This window comes from Anarhichas minor, unplaced genomic scaffold (assembly GCF_050575085.1).
Source record: "Anarhichas minor isolate MPS153535 unplaced genomic scaffold, ASM5057508v1 ptg000068l, whole genome shotgun sequence".
NCBI classification, from domain to species: domain Eukaryota; kingdom Metazoa; phylum Chordata; class Actinopteri; order Perciformes; family Anarhichadidae; genus Anarhichas; species Anarhichas minor.
In genome coordinates this window covers 759,859-767,294 of record NW_027466514.1, presented here as the reverse complement: position 1 = coordinate 767,294, position 7,436 = coordinate 759,859, and positions in this window count along the sequence as shown.

Below are 7,436 nucleotides of genomic sequence, written 5' to 3'. Positions count from 1 at the left end.
TCTGATTTCTTTGTTCTCCTAAAGGTTTTTTTTTCCTCCACATACACTTTTTTTTACAGCCCAGGGCTGATAATACCACCCGCTACCATGTGACTCTTAACCCTTTCTCTGCCGCGCGCCCGTCAACTCAAAACAGATGATGATGGCTTTGCGTTTTTTTTACCCACCTGTGGTTCTTGAGTTTATCAAAACCAAGGAGCCTAATCTTAAGTAATTCTATATTCATAAAATGGACACTTTGTCCCACATTAAACAGCGTGAACACAATGAAACAGCGTGTACCGAGAGGGAGATATTACAGGATTATGATAAGAGTATTACAAGAACACAATCACCTCCAGTAAAAACTAACCAGCCAACCACAAAACACACAAAAAGTCTGTTCAAAATCCCTTTTATGTGGAGGAAATACATATATAAAAGTACGTGTTAAACAGTGCAGATTTAAATGAATGAATTAATGTGATGTTTGATTGTTTTTAACAGGGATATATACCGACTTTCACAACTTCCTCAGAACAAATTTGACCACAAACACCAAATAAATGTTTTTATTCTTAACATTTAACATTTTATTATTCTCTTAAGTTAAAGTTGAGCATGTGTCTCCAAAACTGCATTTTCAGATGTTTTTTTTAGATAGTTTATTAAGAAGTCAAATGTAATCAAACTTAATCCATAAACTTATCTGAAAATTTGGAAATCACCATATTTGGAGATATTTTTCACTGTACATAGACTCTACACACTGCTAGGAGTAAAATGCAAGCGTGAAATAATGAGTGAAACAAAATTAAAATACTGGAATAAACCTTAAGAATATCTGACAATGTAGGATGTAACTAAATCATCATAATTCCCAGAATGAATACAGAAGATACGACCTCTGTTTTTGACGTTTGGATGAAAAAGCTTAATGCTACCGGTTGATATCAGCCATGTCTTTGAGTGGAAAGTCCACCAATTATCCAAATTGATGCAGTAAACATACGTACTTCCATATTATTTAGTATGCCAGAAAAAGATTAATTATGTCCTAAAACGTAGTTTGTCAAATGCAGAATGCCAAAAATACCAGGATGTTCTACTACATGAGGTCGCGTTTTGCAGTTTGTAAACCAGCGTGTTTTTCTGGCTATTCTGACCCACAATCCTTTTGTGCAGCAGATGTATGAGCATATGAGCAAGAGTGTCAAAGTTCAAGGTGCCGTGTTATGAGGAAGTAGTTTGTCCCAGTGCATGCTTTGTAGGGGCAGCTACAGCACGAACCAAAATTAAAAGGAAAAGTGTGCGATTTGAAACTCAGCTATCGTCTTTTTGACGCCTCACATTTGCCTTCCTTGTCAAAACCCGACGCATACAACCAAGCAAAAGCTACGAAAATAAATGCACAGTAATTCATAGATATCCCACGTATGTAGTTTTGTTGCCTAAGCCAACTAAGTATCTTACGATCTTTTCCTAAACCTAACTAAGTATTTCACGATCTTTTCCTGAAACTAAGTATTTAATGATCTTTTCAAAAATCGAACTAAATATTTGTTTAGCTTTTCCTGAACCTAACTGTTTTACGATCTTTTGCTAAACCTAACTTAAAAAAGTTGTTTCCTTTGACTTCTGTAGGAAAACGCACAAAAAATGAGAAGTAACTTTTTGTAAGATATCATATGAACCGTTGTATGAGGACATGCATTACCCACAATGCAACTCAACCGCCAGCAGCACATTCAGGTGTGTTATTCCAGTAGCAGCTAATTTAGCCTGGAGCCTCCAGCCTACCGAGGATCCGGGCAGAGGTCTCACGTCTTTCTAACTCCACAACTCCTGATTATTTAAAAAAAAGACTTAACTGACGCAACTAAGTATTTTACGATATTTTGCTAAACCTAACTAAGTAGTTTTGTTGCCTGAACCTAGCTAAGTTATTTCCTGGGAAGATGGAAGTTTATTTTGAAAAGACCATATTTATGTAACGAGCGAAAATTGACACGTTTTGCTGGACTTTTGTAGAAAAACGCATGAAAAATGAGTCCTCATACCTACAGCTGTCTGAGAACACGTTGCATTACTAGCTGTTGTTTGTTTTTGCACCAATGTCACAAAGATATGCGTCTGTACACTATGTCGAAAACAGGAACTCAGCCTACTTCATGATTATTACCGTTATTGGACTTCACACAGCTCTCTCTGGAGACACTAAACTACTTTTAAAACATCTGGACACCTGGAAACTATATGAAATGTAAAATATGTGGCGTCAGAGGATTAGCTTAGCATAAAGACATGAAGCAGATGGGAACAGTTAGCTTGGATCTGTTCAAAGATCTACCAACACCTTTAAAGCTCATTAATTAACATGTTATATCTCCTTTGTTTGATTGGTACAAACCAACCAGCTGAGACAATAAAACCACATTTTACATTTCTATTTTTGTGCGCATTAACCCAACCAGATATACCGTGATCAGGCTTCCTGTTTCCTGTCTGCAAAGATAAGCTAACCACCTTTTGATTGAACAATCTTCTCATGAAATAACTCTCAGAAACAAAACAAATGTTTCCCAAAATGCCAAACTACGGATAAAAAGAGGAACCGTTACAACATCAAAGAGGGGTGCAATGTGTGTGAAGTGTGGTTGTATATGAGAGTGTGGGAATCTGTTGATTTATTTTCGCAGCTGTAAGATTAATGCTCCACGGTCGGACCCCCTGGAGTTTTCTGACCCACCTCCGAGACCAAAAAACCTCTGTGAGTCAGTTTGAGATCACTTCTATAATTACAACCACTAATAGCAGCAAAGAATTTAGCAAAGCTTTCCGGTGTAACGGCTGTCGGGTTTCTGAAGGCTATTTGGACATGAAATAAAAAAAGGGGCTCTAATAAAATGTGAATGCCTGACCGACTGCCAGCTCTGCACCACATCAGGCCCGTTATCTTCTGCATGTAATGAAAGAGGAAAAAAGGGAAAGGCTTCGTGAGATAGTGATGCTTGTAATTTCTGTATAGAGACTATAATCAATGTTACTGGATGCAGATGTTGCGTATGGAGGCCAATTAGAGTTAAAGCTCACGCTGGATTGGTCAGATGACCTCACCCTCTTATTTAAGCTGTTGTTAGTGTCTCGAGGGGACATAAGATAGTAACACAATAACATGTAATGACGGTAATAATCATGAATTAGGCTGTGTTCCTGTTTTCGACAGACGCATATCTTTGTGACATTGATGCAAAAACAGACAACAGCTAGTAATGCAACGTGTCCTTATACAACTGCTAGTACGAGGACACGTTTTTCATGCGTTTTCCTACAAAAGTCCAGCAAAACGTGTCAATTTTCGCTCGTTACATAAATATGGCCTTTTCAAAATAAACTTCCATCTTCCCAGGAAATAACTTAGCTAGGTTCAGGCAACAAAACTACTTAGTTAGGTTTAGCAAAATATCGTAAAATACTTAGTTAGGTTTAGAAAAAGATCGTTGTTTGGGTTAAAATAATGATGGAGGTGCTTTTACTGTTTCGTGACAAACAAATCAACGTTGATTTCTCGTTTCACGTGACTCACCAACATCAGTTTACTGGCTGAAAGACCAGTTTTAGTTCGAATGAATTCATTTTTGTAGGTAAAGCTACAAATGCTGTATGAGAACAGCCTGAGCTCTTTTAACGCACAGACACGAGGAAAGCAAAATGTATTTCCTTTAAATACATTTAAAAGTTTTCTTTAACTTAAATTTGTGGTTACACCAAAAACTGACATTTTTAAATCATTGTGACTAAGCTAGCTGATGTTAGCTGCATTACTTGGTTAGCAAGCTAGCTAACAGGATATCATGCCACCCTGAGTGATAATCAGTAATAGTAGGAAGCTTTGAACACTGTGAGCCGCAATACATTTATTTAAGATAATGCTAAAATCTTGCTTTTTTGCTCTCTTCTATTGTCACTTTTGTTTTATCATTGTTTTGTTTTTGCCTTTTCAGATTAAACTCAACCAATGAGATCATTTCTGTTCAAAATGATTCTGTTTGTAAGTTACACTCGATCATGCTCCAGATATTTTTTATTGTGTTTCCGTGTTTTTGATCTACGGCATGTTTGATATTTGACTCTCACAAAGTCTTTATTCCCTCAAGTTAGCAGACTTTAAAGTGCTCTTGTAGCTCCAAACGTAACCTGCTCCGGCCATTGTCTTCACATGAATCATAAAAACAAGCTATCTCGTGTTCCCCACATATGGTCCCAATACATTTTCCTCCTCAGTACTTTTTACAAGAGGTGGCAGCGGTCCAATGCAAGACAGCAGCTCTCAATTAGAAAAGAAATACGCCTGGAAATCAGGATCCGAGTCACTGCCAAGTCCACTAAATATATAGGAATTTGCGTGAGTGACACTGGTGCAGGGAAATAATGAAAACACAACATGCTGATGGATGTAGAAGGATGTAATTTAAAGCACAATAAAAGGACAGCCATTCAAAAATAATGGTTATACATGCTCGGTACACTGTGACACAAAGTTGATAATGAGGATAAGGACATCAGAGACTACAGGGACAGCCACTGTAAAAGTTCAAATGGGAACATCTATGGCTAAATGTAAAAAAAAGAAGTTAAACACAAAGCAAAATGCTTTTAGAAGTTTCTCTAATAGCCACTAGATGCTGGCTTCAAGGAAGTGCCAGTTGTATTTTGGTGACCTGGACCGTTTGGAAGAAGTATTCAGATCCTTTATTTAACTAAAAGTACTAATACCGCACTGTGAAAATCCTCCACTACAAGTAAAATTATTAAGTAAGTATTATCAACGAATTGAAAGTACTTAAAGTAAAGTATTGATTGATCAGTAAAATATTTTACTGTTAAGCTAAGCTAAGCTAAGATAAGATAGACTTTATTGTCTCGAAGGAAATTTGTCTTAGAAACATACATACAATGTCTGCTGTTAAAACAATACAAATAACATATTGCATACATACATTACATACACAGACTGTCCACATACCCGCACACACAGTGGTTCAGGCTAGCTGTTTCCTCCCGTTTCCAGTCTTTGTGCTAAGCTAAGCTAAGCTGCCATCTGCTGCCTCTAGCGTCATATTTATCGCACAGACATGACGGTGGTATCAATCTCCTCATCTAGCGTGAGTGAATAAGTGAATGTTCTGATGTGCACTTATCAGCAACAACGTTACCCAGAATCCTATTTGCCTGATAGCAGAAGAGATTCGTATTTCCTAAAATGTCCAACTATGCTGTTAAGTTGCATGATTAGTCTGTTGACTTTTAGACTCAACTTGAAAACAAATCAAAACTTGAAACTGGACTTAAACTTTTAACTTTGAATGGCTTGACATCCAATGATCGACATTATATTACAAAAGAGATGTTCAGCAAATCAACTCTTTTATACTCTGTCATATATATATATATACTGTATATATTATACTATGTACTCTAAATCAATCAATCAATGTACTTTGGATCTCAATATTTTAAGCCAACATGGCTAAGACTTCTTTGAATTTCGACATCTACAGTTCCATCATTGTGAACACCATCTGTCAATGAAGATCATGTGATATGATGGAAAGCTCCAGAACAGCCACTAAATACATCTAGTGGTGAGATTAATTTTTCTCACACAGGCATAGTCATTTCCTAAAACAGTTGTTCACTCTAGTTTTTAATCTAACAAACAGGAAATAGTGCATTTGTTTTGGGACTATTTTCAGCGGCGGATTAATCCACATTTAGTGCTCTCTACAATGAGGCTCTACAATGGAGATCACTAGACTTTAGACTATCCAGTGGCTGTTTGGAGTTGCAGGGTGGTCTGGTGGTTAAATAGATTTGTCCGGTCATAAAATAAATAAAAAAAGGTCACAGGTTCGATCTCTGCCACAGCCAAGATGTCCATCAACTGCCATGTGACCCTGAACTAAACACTGAGCCATTGTGCGAGAGCCTGGACTGTAAATCGTAGTCGTCTTACTTTTTACGGCAACATCGAGCCATAAAAAAAAAAAAAAACTCCAACATGTGATATGTATAAGTTAGAGCTGAAACATCTAACATACGTTATCCGCTCCACATCGCAGCGATACTCGTGCTCGTAATGAAGGGCTGGAGTCAAATCATGCGTCTTCCTGTCATTACGATACCTCCTGTTTAAAGTGAAACCCTGAACAAAGTTTAGCCTTAATCCGCTGCCTGAGAAATCCATTTTTCATACGGCCGGTTATGGGATCGTGTCGGCCGCACGTCTCAAAACAAAGACCACATGTGTCCATTTTAATGCAAACCAGACGCGTGGATGGAAGCAGCCTCCAGCTCTGGTGTGTGGAGAGAGAAGCTATGAAATATGGCCTTGAAGGACGGAGGGTGGGGGGGCACAGTGGGGGTTATTAGTGAAGTTTGGAGGCTTTAACCCTCGTTCTCTCCTTCTGGTGTGACCCCAGGTGACCTCTTGCAGGCCTCGCCACAACAAAAAGGGCCAAAAGGGGCGACGGCGGAGAGAAGGGGAGATCAAAACAGAGACAGAACCGTCTGCTGCTGCAGACGGTTCTGGTTTTGCCTTTGAGGATAACAGGCCTCAGCATCCTCTGTCGTGGAATCATGTCAGCAAACAAATCAATTTGCTGCAGTTTCTGTGATAAAAACGTTTGTCGGCAGCATGTTGAAATATTTTTCTTTGGAGACGATAAGATAAAAAAACCTGCAGCTGGTCCAGAAATCTCACACCATTTATTTAAAGTTTTTTTTAATGTTATAATGGCTTTGGTGTACTTTTTTGAAACAAATTCAACCAGGTTTCCTTCCACAAGTTTAGTTTTCACTTTGAGATACAAGAAAGAAAAACATTTACGAAAAAACCAAACAATCCCAACTCAAAGTCTGCTTACTAACCTTTCTGGAGCTTTCAACCATATCATGCGTTATTCCCTCATGGAGATTTGTCCGTTGATCAATCAAAAGGAACACACTAAGTAGCTTTTATGGTTTTTAGGCTCTGCCAGCATGCGTATAAACCCTGGAAAGCTTTTAGGTCATAGAAATAGAGCAGGAGTAGAGACATTCACATTAATTTTGACATAGCGGGATTGTCTGAGCAGCTGCCATCTTTACGTGTACCGTTTACATTTTGACTGTTGTAGCGGGCTAACTTCCGTATATAAACTAAACAGATTTACAGCATGTCACAGACTCACTGAGGTGAGGTTTTGCAATAATTACAAAAACGAGCAGTGGAGTAGTAACGTTAAACACAGAGAGTCAGAGTAATTGAGTAAAATTGAACAACTTAATACTTCATCCACACACTCTTCACAGCGTACAGCTGGCTTGCTAATTACATGGTGGTACATAGCAGGATTAACAACCTAGCTCGCTAACTACCGTACAGCAAATATTTGATTGCTCGGACTGATGTTTTA